Here is a 22345-nt window from a genome sequence, read left to right on the forward strand (position 1 = left end):
TCCCTGCTCCCCAGCAGGTAATCCTTGCTGTGCTGAAATCAAAGTGCTGGAAGAAGAGCCTGGCACTGCGGTGCCGGGCAGGAGCAGCTGTATGACCCTGCCTGCATGGGCAGGGGTGCCAGGACACAGCCAGCAGCAGCCAGGCTGCTCAGATCCTCCCTTCTCCACATCCTTAGCACTCAGCAAACCCACCCGTGCCTGCACCACAGCTAATGAACAGCAATCTTTGCTGTGGGCTAACACACGCTCACCCACATCCACATTAACATGGGCAGCACCTTCCTCTTCCCTTTTAATGCTCTTTTTTATCTTAATAAAAAATGTTATTTAGCATATTTCTAAAAGATTGATTTGTGTTCTCCAGGTGTTTTAAGCTATGTGGCCATTTAATATCAAGTATAAAACAGAAAAATTAACTATACTGCAAACTTTCCGGTAGCAATGCAAATATACGCCTTAACAGATATACCCGGGTTGAAGAGCTGATAAAATAACTAGGGAGAGGAGTCAACATATCTATCTTCATTAAGTTTGACTTCAAATACTAAAGATGGGAGTAAATCACCCCCTGATGCTGTGGGCAGAGCCAAATTAATTTTAGCTGTTGCCTCTCTCCACGGGCAGGGCTCACTCAGAGATGTTGATGATGTTGTGGTCACACAGAAGTGTCACAGCTGAAGTGAGCACAGTGGGCTCCAGCAGCTCTGAGCACAACCAAGGGCTAAAACACAATAGTGGTGGAACATAGTGGCTCTCACATTAAAACCTGCTAGGTCAGCATTTTTTGGATGGACACCTTTGGTTTCATGTGCTCACTTGTGTTAGGGAAATAACCCCAAGGTCTGCTGTGCTTTACACCCAGAAGCACAGGGACAGGAGCAGTGCAGGCTGCTGGCCTCCCCCTGGCTCTGGGTGTGCAAGGAGGGCACATTTGGGAGGTTGCAGAGCATTCTGCCAAGATACCAAAACTCCCATTTGTTCGGTCTCTGTCACTTGGCCACTCACACCATGTAAGAAAGAGCAAACCAGAGTGCTGGGCAGATTTTCTCCCTGTGGTGTACAAAGCTAGAAGGCACCACGTGGCACCAGTGCCCACCTGGCCAGCCACCCTGCCAGCCCCACTGCCCTTGCAGGCAGCCAGGGGACCAGGTTGTTGACTTTCTTCCCTCCCGGCCACTTTGGGAATCAGCAGTCTCATCTCCCCAAGCCAAGGAAGCTGGGCACAGCAGATGGCTGCCAAAAAAGAACCAGGAAAAAAAAAAAAGGGAAAAGAAAGAAAAGAAAGAAAGAAAAACAATCACCCAGCTCGTGGGTGGCACAGGCAGGAATTTTTCTGCCATCCCCTAGAAGATGCTCAGATCTCCTGCTGTGGCTCAGTGTTGAGGACAGGGACAGTGCTGGCCAGGACAGACACTTGCCCAAACCTCCAGCAACAACACCAAACCAAAAAATGTAAATCAAAAGTAGCAGCCCTCAAAGCTGCCTGGCAGGACTGGACAGCCTGGGCACTGCAGCTCCCTGTGAGTGCGGGACACTCAACGGCAGAGAGCACATCAGCACTCAGGCAACACTGGATAATAAATTAGCGGTCTTGAACTTATACAATTTGAGAAATAATTAACTGCACTGTGAAACACTGTGATAATTTCAAGCATTAAAAATGTAATCTCACATATTAAAATGAATTTACTAAAATCAAATCAATAACTCAGTGTCCTCCGAATTTCCTCCAGTCAGCTAATTTAATTAATCTTTTTGTTCACTTGGATATAGATTTTAGATTTGCATTTTGCCGTCAGAAAATACCTTGTGCAATAGTACAAGATCTCCACAAAGAAAATGAATTTTTACACGAATTGGCTTTCATTCCCTTGGCTGAAATTCTGATCACTGAGCAGCAAGAACACTGCTGTAGCACACAGGATATCACTCAGGATGTGACAGTTTCCTCTTGTTTTAAGCTACTTCAAAAAAAAAAAAATCTTCTCAAATTAGCAACAGAGTATTGCTTTTGATTAGCAGCAGAGGGACTGTGAACACACTGGGCCCAATCCAGTTACTTACAAGTTTTGTGTTTAACTTTGATGGAAATTAAATGGGAATTGAATTCAGTGCAGCCGTATCAGTTCCTTGGAACGCTCTTACAGTTCTGAGCCCATGTGTGAATCTGTGCTTTTCCTCTCGGACCCCTCTGTGCTTCCACAAGGCCCCGGTGCTGGCCCGGCATGGGGCCTGTCCCCTGTCCTGGATGTCCCACTGTGCTGGGAACAAGGTCACAGCCCTGCAAGGCACAGGGCTGGGCATAGCCACTCACTCTGGTTCCTCCCCAGAGCTGGACACGTGTGACCATAGGAGAAAACACCCTGTGCCTTCTTCAGAGTACAGCACCACTCTTATAGACCTGCACCAACCTCATTGCTGCTGACTTCCTTGGCACTACCAAAGTGAATTGTGTAAATAAAAGAATCCAGTGGTGCAGTTGTTCAGACACTAAACTGAACTTTGGGGGGAGTACTCAGAAAATTCAGCTCAGAGTGCTTTTACCAGGGTCCTTTCAATGCCATTTCAAGTGGACCTTAAAATCAGGCCCATCTTCTCAACCTGTGCAATCCTGATAACTGAACTTGAGAGGGTCACATCCTGTATTGCTTCAAAACTCACTTAGCCTTGACTCTCCTATGTTTGTCTTGGTAGGACTTTGCTTAAATAACCCATTTGTTGGGCTAACACAACATTTTCCTTGGCTTGCAAGCCCCATCTGGGTAAATGCACATTTCTCTCATTTCATTTTTTGATAATTTTCTTCTGTAGTCATTTAATTGAACTTACAAAGATGCTTGCAGAAGTTTAAATGAGGCATAGTTAGAGCTTTCAAAAATACATATAATTATGCACACCTACAGACTCTAAGGAAAAAATAAGAAACAAGGACTGATCCTGAAGAGCCCAACAGGAGATTTGCAAAGTTTTGGTTTATCACCAGCAGCTGCATATTTGGAATTTATGGCAGATAAAGGACTTTTACAGAATGGGGCAATGTAGTGTTTTTATACTGGTACCAGCCCATTGCTAACTGAACCCACCACAGGGCTGCAGCAAGTGGAGCTGTGTAGTTTGGCCAGTCCCTCTCCATTTTTTACAAATTAGATGGACCTAACCAGGTGCTTTAAGAACCCCTAGTGCATCCCTTTGTGCCAGCCCTCTCTGAAACACCAACAGGAAGCTCAGCACTGGCAGTGTCACACAGCAGCCAGTTGAACTCAGCAAGTTTCACACATTTAATGTCAGAGGAAAAGTCTGACAGATGGGTACAAAACAAAGTCTTAAAATTACCCTCACAGAAATCAGTCATGCACCTAGAAAGTGAAGTGAGAGATTTTGTGTGTTTAATGAGAGCAGGGGGGCCAGACACAGACTCAGAGCAACAAAAATCAATCTTGTGCACAAAAAAGGACAAAGGGGCAGGTAGGACAGCATAGAGGGGAGGGCCAGGTTGACAAGCTTCTCCCAAAAGAAGGACAAGTCTTTCCTAGGAGCTGGAGTACCCAGGCAAAGGTCAGTGGAGGAGGCAGAATCTGTGTCAGCTGGGGCAAGAAAGTATTGCAAAAGTAGAAAAAAATAAAAAGCAAAAGGAAAAGAGGACTTGGCTGGACAAAAGTCTAATCCTACTGCTATTAGGGATTACAGGACCTCTGGGTCAGCAGCAACTTGAGATCAGCACTACTGCAACTACCTGTGCCATGCTGAAAGCTAAAACCAGAGCTAACAGCAGGTGCCACTTCATCGTTCCTGGCCCCTACCCCACCGAACCCAGAGCAAGTGCACACAAGTACCAAAACCCTTGGGAGCACAACAGAGGGACAGCAGCCATCTCCAGGGACCCTTTGCCTACCCTCCACAAACATTTTGTGTCTTAGAAAGGCAGCGGAGCCCGCACCTGTCAGCAACCCCTGCGAACAGAAGAGTCCCCGGTTAGAAGAGGCAGCTCTTTTGTCTGTGAAGCAAGAGCCCAAAAGGAGGAGCGAGGGTGGCAGGCGAGCGAGCAGGGCTGCAGAGCCGCCCCGGCAGCGCCGGCGGACATCTCTGCTGCCGCAGCGGCGCCGGGCGCCGGCCCGGGGGGTGCTGCAGTATTCAGACCTCGGGCTGCGTGCTCCAGGGAGCGGCAGCTCGGCTATGTGGAGCAATTTAGGTGCAGGCTGGCAGGCGTATTGCACACGGGCTGAGACTGCAGTGCACCACCAAGGCTGGAAAGGGTCGTGCCGGTCCAGCTCCGCTCTTTGCAGCCTCATCGGAGCCCCGAGGACGGGCGGTGCGGGGTGGGGAGGCCGCAGCAGTGCCCCCCGTCCGGCCAGGTGTCCCGGCTGCTGCAGGGACCCCGCCATCGACACCTCTGGCAGATGGCCGCCCCCGGCCTCAGCCCATCCCTCACAAAAACTGCATGCATTTAAACAAGGCGGGGAAGGCGGGGAGGGGGGAAGAAGGAAAACAAATCAGGATGGTTTCAGAGCGGTACAAATAGGAGGCTGGGCTGGCTGCAGGAGTAACCAGCTGATGCAATTATGCTGGCGGCCGGCAGTAGACCATCTGCCCGGCTCCCGGGTTGCTGTTGTTGCAGTCTCAGCGGGGCTCGCTCCCAGAAGAGCGGGGCCCCGCGGCCGGGAGGAGCCATCTGCGCGGCCCCGGGCTGTTCGTGCCGCTCCGCGGGGGCGGCCCGGAGCCGCCGCTGCCCGCGGCCCCGGCACGGACACGCGGAACGAGCCTGGCCGGGGCTCCGCGCCGCCAGGGGCAGCTGGGCGGCATTTTCTGCAGGGGATGTGCTCGCTCTCCCGTGCCACCACACAGACCCGTCGTTGTGTTCCTGGAGCATCGTTGTGCCTGCTTCTGTTTACGCGGTGTGCGTGGGGGAGACTGGGACATCCCGTGTCCTTCGGGGGCTGTGGGGACACCGAGGAACCAGGGACAGCCACCCCAGCCCACAGAGCTGCTCCAAGGCTGGGCCCCAACCCTGTACCCCATGGTTTATGCTACAGTGAGGTGATGACTGCCACCTTCATTTATATTTTGTCATTTCTGTGTTTGTCAATAAAACACAAGTAGAAAATGACACGCAGAGGGAAAGGGATGAGCTCTGTCAAGGAAACTTGACGACAATGCCGTTCTGAGGACTTCCATTGCAGGTCGCTACCTTTGCTAAGGCACAGCAGATACGTTTGATCTTTCTGGAGTTTTCCCAGTTACACCGTGTTTACTCTGGGGGCATGGGAATGCCCTCCATCACCCAGGGGTGGTTGTGTTGGGTATCACCTGGAGCCAGGTTTCAGTAACAAGTCTGCTCTCACTGACAGGGTTTCTACAAACTTGTCAGGCTGGGATGGAAAGAGTCAAGAGAAATGTAGATATTTTTTGTTCTTTTTAACCATATCAAGTCCACACACCTATTGCTGCCCCAGGCTCAGTCTCTGAGCATCCACCTGCAATCAATTAAACAAATAACCCACTGTCCAACTGGTTTCATTCTGAATTTAAGCTTTCAGTCTATAAAAATTTAGACTTTCCCATTCCCAAATTAATTGCTATTCAGAAAGAAATGAAGTAGGGAGGGATGCAAGGCTGTGCCAATCCCTCACCACTTCCCCAACACTGACAAGTCCCTGGGCACTGAGCACAGCAAAACTTGCCCATGGCCAATTTCCTGGGCCATTATTTCAGGGCTGGCAGCTTCAGCAGGGATGCAAACTAAGGGACAAAGTGCTTCCCCCATCCCTTGCTGCCCCCAGCCAATGCCAGCCCCATCCCATTCCTGCACCTCCCTGCAGCTTAGTGCTTTCCTCGCTGAAGCTAAAGCATGAGACTTGCAGTGACAAGGCTGATGAACCCATTAAAAGGTACTAACGCAGTATGTGGGTGTGAGTTATCAGACCACACTTACACTTCAGCTTTATTTTAGACAATGCCTGGAACTGTGGTCAGTCACAGCTGAACTATTTATCTCTTGAAGTGAATAAAGGAAAGGGAGCTCTGAACACGGCCAGGACTGGCCCTACCCGTCACCACATCCCCATTCCCACGTGCTGCAGCCTCTCCCACACTGCATTTGCCTGTGTGAGCTGCTCACTGTCTGCTGAAGCTCTCTCAGCACATTTGGGGGCTTCCCTTCTTGCTTCACCCTGCTGTTGTTTGTAGAGCTACCATTGACCAGCACCCCCTACTACTGCCTGGGCACACCAGCTCAGACTGGACCACCAGCAAAGGGTACGTGCATGGAACCCCATTTCTGGCGGAAACCAGGCTGAAATGCTGGATGTGACTTCATTTTTTAATGGCAATGTCTGTGACATAACCAAGGCTCAAATTCAGTGACAAGCCTAAGACAGGTTATGCTGTGTAATAAACAATACCCTCAGGCCATCCCATCCTTCACATTTTGAAGGCCTCTTTCCCTTTCCTCTGTTGCTTTTCCCAAAATGGAGCTGACTGTAAAGATGGGCTGGGAATGCTGGAAGCAGAGCTGCTGCACTGCAGGGAACCCAACATGAGGCCAGGCAGGGGCCAGAGCACCCAAAACAGTGGAACAAAGGTAAAAGTAGGAGTGGAGTGGGAAGTTCCACACTGCACTTTGAAGAGGATTACGGTTACTGCTACTCCGCCTTATGACAATGCAAGCCTAGGGATACCAGGGCAAAAAGAACTCTGAATTTCATCTGTCATGATTGCAACCTCCACCATGGGATGGCACAGTATATATAACACAGTGGCAAAGAGAATTGCTCTCAAGTTTCGGGATGCAAATGGTTAGTATTGCCCACTAAAAAAGCCATTCTCATTATAATGAGTCAAGGAATAAAGGGGATTAAAGTTACAAACTGAAATCTTGTCCTCCTGTAGTGATACAGGTTACAAGGAAAAACCTTAGTTCTGATACTGCATAAAAACTTGTAGTGCTTCCTCTCTTCAGGAGGGAAATTCTTCTCAGGCTTTGTTAGCACCATTCCTACACTCCCTTCACTCACCCGGGCCCACAGTGGAAGAGGGAACATCAGGAGGATCCCAGCAAAGGGCACCATCACCTGCTGCTGCTTATCCCTTAATGCCCAGGCTGGGCAAGGGGCCCCAGCACCCACAAACCACAGGGGCCAATGCCAGCGTGCTGATTCACTTTGTTGCACAGAGTGCAATAAAAAGCTATTTTAAGATTTTTATATGCCTTCAAATAATGTTCTCATTGCTGTAGCTACCCAGCATAAACTAAATAAAAGCTCTAATCTCTAAAACACAGTACTTTTCTTCCAAAAGCATGGAAATGGGGAGGGAAGAATGCACAAACCAAAACAAGTGGGTATACTTCTTGTGGGATCTGCACTACAGAAGAAATGCAGAGCAAGTCTCCCTCTCCCTAGAGGGTCTTTTTTCAAGAGGGAGAATAATAATAATGTAGTAATAATAAGCACTTATATAGCGCTTTACATTTTCAAAGCGCTGTGTAAACATCAACTAATGGGACACAGTAGAATAAGTAGTGTCTAAAATGAGTTTATGTACTGCATTATATTTTTCTACAAAGTGGCTGGGGTTGGTTTTAAAATTAAATTCCCCCATATATTGATACTAGTGCAAATGAATCTTCTTTAAGGAAGTGTAACAAAAACATTTTTTTCATTAGTTACTCTCCACAACCTTCATATTTCCAAATTTTGGCTCAAAGCAAATTGTTTTGTTTCATATGTGCAAAATGCATTTTGTTTCATAAGAAGAATAGGTGAGGTAACTAACTGCTTAGGGTAATAATATATCAGTACACTTGTAGGCACACACCTATGCTTTCCGAGAGAAAGTCACCTAGAAGATTTGAAATATTTCATAAAAGGAAGTTTTTAAGAGAGAAACAGAGAAATACAGAGAGCTGGCACTATTGCTGCCTTGTGGACAACCAGCACCTTCTCAGTAAGAGACTGCACAGCAGGGAAAGAAGTCCCTGTACTGGAACTAGAAATCAAGCATCACTTTTTATTTTATACAACAGAGTTAACAGGAAGAAGATCATCTATAATAGGGAAAATGAAACAACCACAAAGCAAATCCAAATATTATGACCTGAACTATAACATTGGTGTTGTTTTCACCTATCCAGCATCTCCCAGTGTTTAATAAATTCACTCTACTCTCCAAGGCACAAATGTTATATCCTCTTTGCATACAACTGAGATAGAAAACATTGAGAGAGGGAGAAAAAAAAAATTGACACATTCTCATTCTTCCAGGAGCCATTCTTCCAGGAGGCAGAGGCAGAAGAGAAGGCATGAGGGGAAAAATCTGACTCCAAGTCTCTTCTAGTAGCCTGGATTATCTTACTATTTTGCAAACTTTTCTTTCTTTACTATCAATAATTTGCTTTATGGCAAACCCAGGTGCTTCTGTCATGAACCAGAGCCCAGCACAGTACAGCCTGTGAGCAGGGAATGAAAAGGCTGCACAGGACTGAAGCAGCTGAGGAATGGTTTGGTTTTTTTCTCACATTCTCAAGCTAGGAATCAAACGCCAGTCAAAAATGGCATGCTGAATATATCTACCTTTAGGCATGCGCTCAACTGTAAGTATATGAGTAATCCCAGCGGTTTCAGTTTTGGGGATTTTAATAGTTGTATGGTTTTCATAACTACAGGAAAAACCCTTTCCAACAAACTGCCAGTGTGACTCCCTGTTGTACTACACCACAATTACTGGAACATATTTGGTATTTCTCAAGAGGTTCAGATAATGAAGAATCCTCCAAATTTTCTATTAGCCCAAACTTAGGAATTCTGCATCAGGGAGTTAACAGCAGAACAGACAGTATACGTTAGGTATTGCAAAAGAGAGAGAAGGAGAGGCAGAAAAATTTATAAAATTTAAACCTTTTATTTTTAAGTAAGATTGTTTGAGAGCCCAGACTGCAGCCCAACCGATGCTAATGCACAAGCATGCAGAGTTAAAGATCTTATTCTCCTGTATTCCTTTATAAGAATATATTTGTTCATATTTTCACACCACAAAGATTTCCAAAATCTGAACAAGATTAATATTAAATAGGAAAACACAAGAAACCAATCTCTTTTATTCCTTGACATGCTATTGGTTTAACACTGAATCACAGGCTTCTACTAAAAACCCACATCATTAGTTACACTTACAAGGAAATGTTTTTTAAAAGCAAGGAAAGGTACAATGTTGTGGTTGCTTTGGGGTTTTTGTTTGTTGGTTTTTCTTCTTGGCAAACAACCAATTCTTTTTACTTCATGAGACTAAAAATAAGCAAATGGGGGGGAAGGGGAGGGGGGAAGGACCCTTCCTACCAGGGAAAGCCATCGAAATTTGCTGCATCAGAAATGATCCCAGTAAGAACACAAACACAAGGCACTGCTGGACTCGAGAGGCCGGGCTGGCCACCAGCCTCATGGGCCCGAAGACACCGGGTGCTTTGGGCAGCAGAAGCTTTGTCCTCCACAAAGCCACTGTGACATTATAAGCCCAGGAACGTGAGCCAGCCCAGGCAGGAACCTCATGGGATGTGGTGCTATTTCAGTCAACCATAGTCAAAATTTGCCCCTAAGAAAGCAGACTATAATGTAGCCAAAAGAGCTGGAATTTATCATAGTATCTCCTGTCACCCAAGCATGGGAGACAGACCAGCCTCTGACAAAGAGCTGACATTTATGTGTCAGGATTAGCACAAGCACCCACTCGGTGGTGCAGCCCCATGGTGACAGTCTATGGTGCAAGCTAAAAGCAGAATAACAAATCTCCCTTTCCCTTGAGACACATAACCTAATTTCTTAGTGGCATTATTTCTACTATGGTAGAATAGAGAAGAAAATTACTCTCCAGCAATGCTGCTTCGTGCAAGGCTGCTGCCAGCAACTTCCACCAGCACAGGAGCAGTGAAAGATGCCGGCCGAGCTCTGGCCCAGGTGCCTTCTCCCTTTTGGCAGCAGGAGCTCTCTCCCTCTCCCTCTCTGCCTTGCATTCCTGTCCCAGCACAGCTGCCTGCTTGCCTGGGAGCCCCCGTGCAGAGAGGGATGAGGAGCAGCACCCAGCCTCTGCAGGGGCACAGTGCTGAGCACCCCTCAGCTCACACCTCTGCTGGGACACACGGCTGTGCCAGCAATGGCAGAGAGCACCAGGCACTTGTACAACTTGAGTCTACTCTTCAAAACTTTCAGTGAACTTCTTTGGGCTGTACTCATGGCTTTGTACCCTGTGCTTCACTACAGATTTGAGCACTTGCTTCAACAGCCATCATTCCCGGGGACACATTTTCAGGGGGCTCACAGCCTGCCTATCAGCCCACTGCACACAGATGCACACCACCTCCCACACAAGGGGCCACAGCACAGCCTCCCCAGCTTAGCCTCTTTCCACAAAGGTTTGACCAGCTTCTTTCCACAAAGGTTTGACCCAAAGCAATGGAACTCAGACACTGATAAGAAGGCTTGCCCTGCCCTAACCCCAGACCTGTACAGGGTTACTTTTCTGGTGGACTGCTAGGTCAAATTGGCTCTGAAGGAAGCTAGGAGGGCAGCAGGACAAGGAGCCAGAAACAGGAGGAGAGCTAACCCCATCAGATCTGCCCTCACCTGGAGCAGCAGTGGGCACAGCCGTGGGACTGGGCCAAGCAGCCAAGAGGCAAAAAGCATTTTCACAGTCTGAGTGTAAACTAACAGCAGCCTCAAAGCAACCAGGATTCATCTCCATGCTCCCTTCCAGAGCAGCGTGTTTAACATATGCCAGTTTGCAGACTGTATTTAATCCAGGGACTGGCATGTGCTTTTCCAACATCAAATCAAGAAAATCTTCAGAAGAAAACAAACTTGTTGGGATGTGCCAATAAAAGAAAATCAAGTCAAGCCAGCAGTAGACAGTAAGGACAGAGAAGCAGATAAAGCCCCCTAATAAAGGGGCCAACTGCCTTCAGCTTCCCCAAAGGGCAGGATTACCACATGCCCTCTCTGCCAGGGTCTCAGCAGCTCATACCACGGGCTGAGCAGTGGCTGAGGCTGGACTCTGGGCTCATTACCCAGCAGGCAGGGCCACGCTGCCTCATCCTCCCCTGCCTGCTTCCTTCCCTGAAGGTACCTCCATGGTTGTGGTCATGTTCTCCCTGACTGCAAGGAGCAAAACCAGCAAAGATTCAAAGGAGGAAAAACAAGTAAAGAGGCTTCAACCTGGGGAGGAAATCCTACCTGTAAGTATTCCCTGAAAGCAAAACACTCTCAAGCTTCCCAAGCTCCACGGTGGGCGAGATGCTATGGGAAGGGACACAGAGCTGCTAGAGGGACTTCACTGACATTTTAGGCTACAGATATGTAGGAATCATTGTGGAAGTTTCCCTGCCTGTCCCACAGCTGGGCTATTTTCCCTTGAAACCATCATCGTCTGTACATAAATTAAAAATCAAGTTCTTGGTGGCTACCTCAAGAAATGTTTTTATTAGGTGGTTTGAGGTTTGCTAGGAGACAAGAATTTACAGCTGGCATGTGCGCCACCCCCAGTGCTTGGACAAACAGGCAGGGTGGAAGAGACCATGTGCAGCCAGGCAAGCCACTGTTCTCCCAAATAAGACCTGCAGAAACAACATTGCATTTTCTAAGGTTCATTTAAGGGAAGTTTTCCAAGGGTACTCTGAGGGACAGCATAAAGAAACAATTTTGCTTCCTTTTACCTTAACACTGTGGGACAGAAAGGTTTTAGCAGCCCCTGCTCTGGAGGCAGCCAGGACCTCTCCAAAGCCACTGAAGACGGCAATTTCTCTACCTGCCTGTTTGTTTGCTCAAGTTTTGCACCACATTGGCTTTGCTCATGCCAATCAGACAGCAGCAGGTTTTAAGCCACCAGTCTGATGTCTTCAGCTGTGCCACTGACTGCTACGACAGACAGAACATTTCTTGGATGGCCGTGTGTGGGGATACAAAAACCTCATTTAGAACTTGGCATCTCAAGGAGGACAGGGTGGTACAGCAGCAGGTGACAAATTAAAAGCTCATTTTTCTATGCACTTTCTTTGGAGCCACATTTTGAATACAGACCCACTGGCAAGGAGGAAAATCATAGCTCAGATACCTCTTTATGAAAATAAGCATTTTGTTCTTTGGGAGAACTCCTGGTGCATGTCAGAGCAGCCAGCAAACCCCATTTGTGAGCAATCTGCCTGCATAACACCAACAGCCCTACCACCACCAGCATCTTTCTGCCAATTGCAGGGGCCTGTCCCCCCAGGCCCCCAAGCAGCAGCTCCTGCTGCAGCCAGGACAGCCGGCTGTGCAGCCTGGCAGCTCTGCAGGCAGGGCAGGCAGCTCTGCAGGCAGGGCAGGCTGCTCCCCCTCCGCTGCACCTCGGGCCACTGCAAACCAGGCACACCACGCCCCTGCCATCCATCTCTCAGGGTGGGTTTTTTCAGACCCTCACCTTTAAGTTCGGGCTTATTACTGAATTTACTTATATTGAGAAGAATGAAAAAAGGAGCTCTCTGTTAGGTGTTTATTAGAGACCAAAAATTGTAATCAAAATAAATCAAATGGGAGTTCTAAAACAAGTCTCACTTATCTGTTATCGAGAAGGAGAGAAATTAGGAAAGAAAACATTCTTGAAATTATAGGAATCAGGTCAGTGGACAAGACTCAGTACAAGATCCAAGTACAAGCACTCAGAATTTCAGTATAAAATGGCTCATAATGCATTGTATCATGCTCTTCAAGTATGCTCAGAATCAGACCAAAGTACTTCCTTATCCTTAAAAAAAGGAAAAAAATTTTTGAGCCAACAACTTTGGCATTCAGAGTTGCCTACTACATTCTCCACTGAGTATCTGTGCCAAAAACACAGCATCTTTTTTTATATAGGCCTAGTATAAACATAAATAATGTGCAATAACACAGCCCTCCTTCTCTGCTTCCCCATGCCAGTATTTTCAACACTCTGCCACATCCCACATGCCCTCTGGGGGAACAGCCTGGTCAGTAAAAGCAAAGAAATTATGAAGGGCAAGGCATGCCATTTTCCTAGAAATAAAGGAGGCCGTGAGCAAATTGCCCAACTGAAATGCATCCACAGAATTCAGCAATAAATAATACACAAGCTTGGCATTACTATGTAATCCAGTATCTCTTTACTCATGTGAGTAATCTAATGAAGCAACAGAAATCTGAGTAATAGCTTGAATGAGTAAATTAAAACAAAGCTACATTTACCTATCAAGCAAAATAGCCAGAATGCTGCTGCTTTTTTCAGTACTGCAGGCAGGCTTGTTCATCAGAAAAACTTCCTTATATTTTGCAACCATGTTAGTTGGGCCAACAAGAAATAGTACCTATTCCTCTAAGTTTTCTCTTTCATTTACACATAGACACACAACACATACTACGTGCATTTGTGTGTATTCACATAGTAAGTGTTGAACTCCTTCCAGTAACAACCTGATCTCCCTTTCCCTGCAAAGCCCTGAACAATTGTGAGTCCTCACAGGCCAAGTTCAGATACTGCCATGACCCTAAAATAGTTGAAACACCAAGAACTGATGACTGCAATCACACTTGTCCTCCAGTGTCTCTATATTAAACAAAAAATAAATATATACCACAATAAATGCACTCCTCCAGACAGGAAAGTGCTGTCACTGTCTAGTAAGAGCAGAAGAGCTATTTTGTTTAGGTCATTTGCACATCTAGTGGGGTTTTTTCTGCTTATGCATAATCACACACTTTTCCATGGAGCTGGAGTCACTTTTTACATCTGTTCTTTCTCTCAGTCGTTAGATTTAAACTTACAAATAATATAGATACAGCTCCAGGTAAGTCAACCTCTGTGCCAAAGCTTTGCACCTAATCATCAGGCACCCTCCATACTCAAATGTAGCACCAGATTTTCTACTTTCCCTATTTTACTTCTCTCTCTTTTTAGCATTTCGACATCCCTAAGTATGATGTTCAGCCTTCTAACATGTTTTTTCTCTACCTCCTTTTAGTTATCCATTTTTTCAGCCAGGAAATTGAAAGAATGCAGAATCACAGTCACTTTCTCTCACGTAAATCTGTACCTGCTTGCAGTGACAGGTGTTAAACACAACCCAGGTCTCTTGAGTTTCCCCAGTGCTATCTAGGAGCTCCCACAGCCCTGCTGCATCTTCTGCACCTTGAACCTTCCCAGTGCTCCCCGGAAATCCTCCCAGCAGCAATCTCAGAATCAGCAGAAGGAGCAGGAGACACTCTCCAGCCTTAGAATCTGAATTACTATCCCCATCAAATATCTTTGCTGCTCCTGCTCCTTCAATTGCAGTGCAAGGAAGGAGACTAAAGGCCTGTAAGAAACACTACCACAAAAGACAGAGCCTTCACCCTACAGCTGATAAAAGCCTACTCACAGTCTTCTAACACAAACCTCACTTAGAAAACTACTCAGAGAGCTCAGACTTACATTTAAACATACAACCCCGCTCCAACTGCTGTCAAGGGGGTTAAAAAACCTAAAGACCACAAAAACAGCTGCACACCCAGCAAAGTCCCCACATCAACATTGCACCACTCCCTTTTTAAAGCACATGACAAGTCTGTCTTCATTAACATTATCCTCATTACCACTCAGCTACCCACTATGTGAAGCAAGTTCCACAATCAGCAGGTGGATGCTTGGCTAACCTGCCTCAGTAGTAACCCAGAAAAACCTCACCTCAGCCAGGTGAGAATCATCCAGAAATGAACAGAGCTGCAAATTTAAGTACCAGTCCTGGTGAAAGGTGCCTGGACCCTCACCCCAATCTCCAAATTACCTGTAGGCAAATACTACATAAACCCAGTAACAGCTTTTGTGAGTCCAATCAATTGAGTGGTTAAACTTGTACAGTCAGCAGGCAACCAAGGGAGGCATATATTTTAATGGTAGATGTGGAAACAAAGGAATTTTGATTAGCCTTGGGACTGGAGGGGGTAAAAATACTGGTTTAGGATTTTCCCAGGATATGCATATTAAGAACTTGTCTTTTTGCCCTCTGTGTAATTTTTTTTAATATTTGGAAAGCAGAATTAGGCCACATTTGACCAAACCTCCAGAGCCTAGCAGGAGCCAACAGAGACCAGAGTACAGCGACTTGTTAATTCTTGTACTTTTACTCATAACAGGATTTCACTAGTGAGCGAGGCATTCTCTGCAGTGCTATCAGAGGCTTAAACAAACTGTTTCTCTACAAGCGGGGATCTTTCCCTCTGCTTCGCTTTAAAACCTGAATGCATTGTTTACGTTCTCTAATATGAACTAGAAATAACTTCTGTGTAAAGAAACTCCAACTGTTACACTTCTGAAGCAGCCTTCGTTATCAGTGCCAGACTCAAGGAGAACATGACTGCGGGTGATGCTACAAAGAGAGACGAGATCAACCCTACTAGAAATTGCCCAGGAGAACACACAGGTAGGGTGGGTTTAAATGAGATCACAACTGAGATTATTTCACCTCCAGCATACCCAAGTGAGCCCTTCGGGTCTCCTGAGTGGCCTCTATCCAGCAAAGGAAACACTTCTCTGCCACAAAGGCTGCCTTACATTTGTACTTGCCATGCGGCTGCAGTAGCAATAAGTCCTTTACTGTTTGTTCAGCTCTTGAAAGTCCTGTAAAGCATTCACCATTCACCTGTCACACTGCACAAACTGAGCCCTTTGAAATGAAAATCTAAAAGTAAATGTGTTAGTCAAGGCGGCTGCTGCAACAAGAAGCGAGCCCGACACCAGTGCAAGCCTTCAGGCAGGTAATTCACTTCAACACGAGACCAGCAAACAACAGTATGTTTTATTTAATTAGGATGAACAGAAGAGATAAACCTCACAGCAGGGCGGGTAATGACAACATTTCAAAAATAATTCATGCCCAGGTAACAAAAGGGCAAATTTCAATTATATAAAATAGCTAAAAAGTTGACTTAATACATCCAAGGGGAAAGAGGGGAAAAAAATTAATAATTGTACTGCATATGATTAACAAGTGGCATTTACAAGCTCTACAAATTGGTCTTTCTCTTGCCTAATCTGTAGCTAGAAAGGGAAAGGTTCTCTTTCTAAGCAAGTGCAAACAATATAATGAAGGTACTTATGGCCAGATTCAGATGGGTATTGCAGTGCTACCCAAGTCAGTCGTTCTGTGGAAAGCTAACGCCATCCACCAACCCACGGTCCTGCAAGATCTGTGAGCACATTCCAAATGGCAGCACCCACTTTCCAACACCACCGGGTCCCTTTGTTTACATTTTTGAAAACAAGCCATTGCAAGAGGTTGAAGCCTGAGCCTCGTGTAGCTAGAAATGTCACAAGAGACCTTTAGTCCCTGCACATCCTTCTCCTCCCCAGAATAATGTGGCTCCAATAAGCCACCATAATTCACTGCTGCACACATATATACACATCTAGGTGTTGTCAAGAAGATGTAGTACTTAAAACTCGCATCACTTTATTTGTCTAAGAGAAAAAGGAGCTAGTTTCTCTCCATTTAGTAATGGACATCAAGAAAGGAAATGCATGAGGATCTACTGTGCTCCCAAAGTGTGTGGAATGAAAGCACACAGAGCTCAGAGCTGGTCCTCACTGGGCTCCAGCTCCCACCCACGCTCTCCGGGCCGTGTCCACCAACGCACGCACCAAAGCCAGGCCCTCCCCTCCAACACCATTTGTCAGTCAGGATTTAGCAGGAGTCTCTAACAGGTTTTATATCAGTAGTATTTCATTTCTCCAGCACATTTACTAGGATACAAGGGAATATAATAGCCACGCTTTTTCAGAGGCATTTACAGAGAACAGTGATGGAGTGATGAGGACCTGATATAGGCATTTTATAAGACAGTTCAGTTATTGCGGGTAATTAATAATCTTTTGTGTAAGAGAATGCTATAATACATATGACACATGAGACCAGGAGATTATTTCTTTTTCGAAAAAAAAGTGGTTTGTATTTTTCAAATGTTGTAATCATCTAAAATTGATTTCACAAATTGGAACTGGAAAGCAAGAAAAATTAACCAATTCAATAAAAATAGCCAAGTAAATAATTGCAAGTACACTTATCAAATAGAAATAAATATTAATTCTACAGTATGAGAAAGTCTCATCATTCACAAAGCCAGCAGGTGAGGTAGGGTTTTTAAAATGTTTACTGTAGTAATTGATCACTGGGTACCACCTCAAGCATTCAATTTAGTTAATTTAACCAAGCTTAAACCACTTACCCACGTTTAACCTAAAAGTTAATTTGGCACCAAACAATAGATAAAACCAAGCCAAAGCCACATCTACGATAAGACAATCTGTATTTACACAAGCTTAACGCATCTACAAAACATCATTTTTATATCCAATTCAGAGGATGGCATGAACATCTGCTTTCACTTCAAGACATTAATTTTCAATTATTGAAGAAAAACAAAATAAATCCTGACAAATTACTGGTAACTGTAGAATCTTTTGTTACTCTATTAGTTTATAATAGTAATTTAGAAATCCTACAATTAACGTCCTACAAGAGGTCCCTGATTATTTTTTTGCATGTGTCATCTGAAGCAATTCAGCAGTGAATGATGTTCTTTAACTTGCACCAATTGTACACAAATATTTTTGAAGAAAAACATAGGAAGAATTCTCCAAGAGCTGTACAATGGTAGTTGTTCTTCAATGGCTTTAGACATAGCATCACTGAAAACATGAGATTTCTATTTTCTCCCCATTTATATTTAAACGTTTCGTGTTACCTTTCCCATTCTTCAATTTTTGGCCACATTTATTCGTTATATTCACTGAGACCAATGGGAACAGGCCGCAATTAAAAGGTGTTTGCACACAGGCAGGAGTTTCAATCAGTAAAACCAGTTAAATACCACCCAGATCCCGTCCAGGAGAGCATACCAGAGGGAGAGAAAGGCAGGAAAATGGGACTTGTGGAGTTCAGAGGAGAACGCTGCTAGGCTTGTAGCAAAATACACAGGCAAAAATTAAAAACTGCAGGCTAATCCCTGAAGGCAGTGCTCGGAATACTGCATGGATTCAAACGCTCTCAGGGCACCAGCCCCACAATGAAACACCAACATCTCCAATTATTCCTAATCCCCCAAAAGCTACACTTGATAAAGAACAATCAAGAGCGTAATCTTATTTGATATGAGTTTTATCAATTTTAGCTGCTGCTTTCACTGTATCAATAAAATTCCACCGAAACTTGAATGAACTGTAAAATTAAAGGATAATCGCACAAGTCTCTTGTATTTGGCAATTATGATTATACTTGTCAAAATTTAATTTGTAGAATGTACTGTTCCAGTACCTTCAGGTTCTTCTTTATCAACTGGGAAAAAAGGAAAATTATATCTTTAAGACAAGTATGAAAGACATTGTTACTTCCACAGTCAACTCTGTAACTGAGCTCCGACATTGTATAATTGACTTTGCAAGCAGAACAACAGCAATATAACAAAGAAAATGTCAGTGTTTTCACAGCGCTAATCTATAGCACTAGGAGGGCCTCCTGCTGTCAGCCAGAGCTGACAATACAATAGCTTTCAAAGGGATATTACCATCATGCTTTTATTCTTGACATCAATCAAGACAAAGAGAATCCTTTTCACAAGATATTCAAAATCAAACCTTTGTATGAGCAGATAGGTAAAACAGCATTCCTTTAAAGAAGATCATTCATAGCAATCAACTAATTGGAACTCAGCAAATGGTTGAAGTATTTTTATTTACTTTGCAGATAACGAAGTAATGAGCAACCCCCCCTTTTCTCTTCTTGACTGACACAAATGAGGCAGGTAGGGTGTGAATCAAAAGTTTCTATCAGCATTTTTTGCCAACAGAAAGCAAAAAAATATGACAGCAATTCTGCAACTTCAAGTAGGATAACAAATCTAGAGTTAATTAGTGCATTCTTTTGCAAAACAGTCTGATTACCAACTAGCACGTTTATGCACAAAATACCCCCGCAAGCTGACAGCAATTTGCAGAACTGTCAAATTCAGCAGCCAAAGTGCATCTGATGCTTAAAACCTCGTGCCAGTGCAAGCCCAGTCCCACAAATGGCAGCCCAGTAGTGCCTCAATTACCATTACATGGGACTGGAAATGCACGGGTTGCTGTTACCTCCAGAAGCACCCCCAAGCAGAAGCTGCAGTGTGACCAAGGGGAGGAAGGCAGACCTGCCCTCCCCAGCCCCCTGAGCAGACTGGGTGCCCCCACTCCCTGCAGCAGCCAGCACCAAACAAACTTTTAAGGACACCAGTGTTAACATCAGTGCCCATCAGCTGTAAGGGGGGACAAGACAGTGCTTTGACACTGACAGCTGTGTTACGTTCTGGGGTTCAGGTCCACGTGCTTTTAACAACACTGAGTAAGATATAACTCTTCCTTACAGAGAACTGGAAAAGCTCTCAGCAGTCGAGGTTACTGGCAACAGGGCAAGATCTGTGTTGAGGAAAATTACTTTCATGGGCTTCATCTGTGATGTGAAGTAAAGCTTCAGAAAGTATTTTACTCCATCACTGCTACCACCACACTGTCCCCTAAGTGTTTATTTTGTAAACCAGCAAAGATTCAATACTCACACTTTTATTCCCTTCTCATCGATGTGAAACCACTTTCCTTTAAGCCAACACTGTCCCCAGCCACCAGCTATAAGGTTAGTATCTTCAAGTTTGCACAAACTAATGGTCAAAACAAATCAGTGAATTGTATTGCAAATCATAAATCCCATGTCAGGGGGAAGCCCAGGGCTACTGCTGGAGTTACAGCTGCAGGAATTACTGCAAGTTTCTGCCAGGCTGAACCTGAGAGCTGAGAATACAGCACAGGGGCCACCTGACCTGCAGCTGTGCTGGCATCCACTGTGGGTTTGCTATCACTTCATTTTCAATAACCCGCATCTAAGACTTGTCAACATTCGATACTTCTGTCAAAGTCAATCGCTTCTTTAAAGTCAGCATCGCTCCCAGTTTAAGTGCAGGCAACTTGCTTTTTGCATGCAGAATAATCCCTTTCATCACAGGCACCGACTGATCCTATTTTAGTGCATAATCTTTCTGAATGAAAAAAGGATACACAAATCTCATAGCGGTTAATAAATAGCAAAGCTGCTATACAAAGTGAAATAAAAGATGGAAAAGAGAAAACTGTTAAATTATTTTAAGTCCTAAATGCCAGACATATATCCACGTAATTTATGCTTGTTTTCTTCTCAGTTGAATTGGGAAACCTATGACCTCAGAGTGCCTTTATTTATTACATCTCAATTATTTCCATGGAAACGTGTACTGTGGCAATCTACTGGGTTGCCAGCTCCCTAGACCACAAAATGTATACAACAGACTTTTTACAAGCAGAAGGTATGGGTAAATAGAAAGAAATGAAGAATTTCTTTATCTTACATGCCCATATGAGCTCCCTCCTATTATCCAGAATTTCACCCAGATTCAGCTCATTCTTAGACTCCCCATAAGGCAGCTCAAGCTAAGACCTGTAATTTACATCCAGTTTATGCTGAAGCTGGAAACAACATTTTTTTGTGCCTAGAGACCTCAGAAATATTTAGAATCTTTAAAAACTGGGCTTCACCCAGCTCACTGTTGCAAAGACCTTCTAGATATTTCTGCATGATAGGGATATTGTTTCTCAGCTATGACTTGACAGTAAGCTACCTGCTTTAATTCATAAAAGTGATCATTTAAATAGTGATCAGTTCTATACCAGAATTAGAGTCAAAAATTCATTATAAAGTATCAATCACTTGCAAGAGGTAGAGCTGCCTAAAAGTAATGAGGAAGAAAACAGAAGAGTAATAAATGGTAAATATCTAACACTGTATGTCACAAGATGTCAAGGTTTACTAACTGAGCTTCCAAAGCAAACACTGTTTGCACTGGCATAGAACTATTTCCTGAATGTTAAATGTGACACTTTAGCACAGGAAAATATTTTAAACTCCAGAGGCCTGGCCACTAAATGTGATCCCCTCATCTGAGAGAAGTCATGACCCAAGGCCTGCTCCACTGTTCTCAAACTGCGGCTCTTTTAGTTTCAAACAATGTATTTCAGAGCATCCCCCAGAAATAGCTCTATCTCTGCCCTTTCTTCTGCCCAGAGACTGTAACATTCATCTACCAATTACTGAAGCAGCTCCTTTAGCAGATTGTCCGGGACTGCAGAGGGTCACAATGCCACGCTGCAAACCTGCCCCACAGCACAATGCTAAAGGGTGCTCTTAATTTGGGGAAAAAATGATTAAGGAGGTCGTACAAAGATGAAGGACCGACTTTACAAAAACTTGATAAACATTTGAAGCACATACAACTTACGTTGCAATCACCTATGAAATAATGGATATTTCACAAATAATATAAAACGGCCCTGGATGTGGTTTCAATTTGCTCTTTAGCTGGTCGATTAACTGCACGCTAATTTTGTCCACTCACGAGTTATTTAATTACAAAAGCTTTGGACTTTTTGTTTCATCTTCTGGGCATCCAAAGTTCTGATCCTTTTGTGCTTCTACAACAAAGCCTCCGGTCCACTGAGTTTGCGACTTGTGCTTTGTGCAGAGGACAATAAAACCTTCCCCAACATCAGCTAACCTCCTCGTGGCTGGGAGCGCAAGGCTTCGGGAATCCCGCTTTCTCTCTCGCACCCATTCACTTAAAAGTCAAAAAGCTGGCAAGGCGTGCAGTACGGCGCGGGGCTGGTCCCGGCCCTCCCTTTACGTTTCTCCAGCAGCTGTTTTCTTATGGAGGTAAACAGGAGATTTTAAACACCGCTTCGCTGGGCATGGACGAGAACACGAGTAGTTTAATGTCTAACCTTTACTCATAAAGCCGTTACTAAATTTGGCCATTGTTTCTTCAAGCTCAAGCAAATTCTCAACCCCTAACTATCAAATCGGGTTTAATTCTCCCCTTCTATCACCACCCTTGCGCGCATTGGACAGAAGGAGCAAACAGACGGCGCTACTATTCCCAATCATAAAGGAACATTAATTTCGGGCTAGCCGGCTAAAACACGAGTGAGCTCATTCCTCCCTTCCCCGGCCCGCCGATGCGCCACCGCACCCGAGCATCACCGCGAAACTTTCCTCCCTCCCCGCCTCAACGATGCCACCGGATTCTTTCATCAATTATCGCGACACGTGTCGCCGCCGAGTCCCGGCCGGCCCGCGGTGCCCACACAGCCCCGGAACGGGCGGCGGGCGGGCGGATGCCCTGCCCGGGGAGACGCCGTCCGTTCCGGGGGGGTCTCCGCCGCCAGCAGCCCGTACCGGGGGGGGATTCGCAATCCCCGCCAAGCCGGGCCCCGGCCCTGATTGGCC

General features: G+C 45.1%; 1 protein-coding gene across 2 annotated transcripts in view; it reads right to left on the reverse strand.

Annotated features, from left to right (window-relative positions):
• ZNF423 (zinc finger protein 423) overlaps positions 1–22345 on the reverse strand; it is a 276157-nt gene that overhangs the window by 203884 nt on the left and 49928 nt on the right. The window lies entirely within an intron of this gene.

This window comes from Prinia subflava, chromosome 13, assembly GCF_021018805.1.
Source record: "Prinia subflava isolate CZ2003 ecotype Zambia chromosome 13, Cam_Psub_1.2, whole genome shotgun sequence".
NCBI classification, from domain to species: Eukaryota; Metazoa; Chordata; class Aves; order Passeriformes; family Cisticolidae; genus Prinia; species Prinia subflava.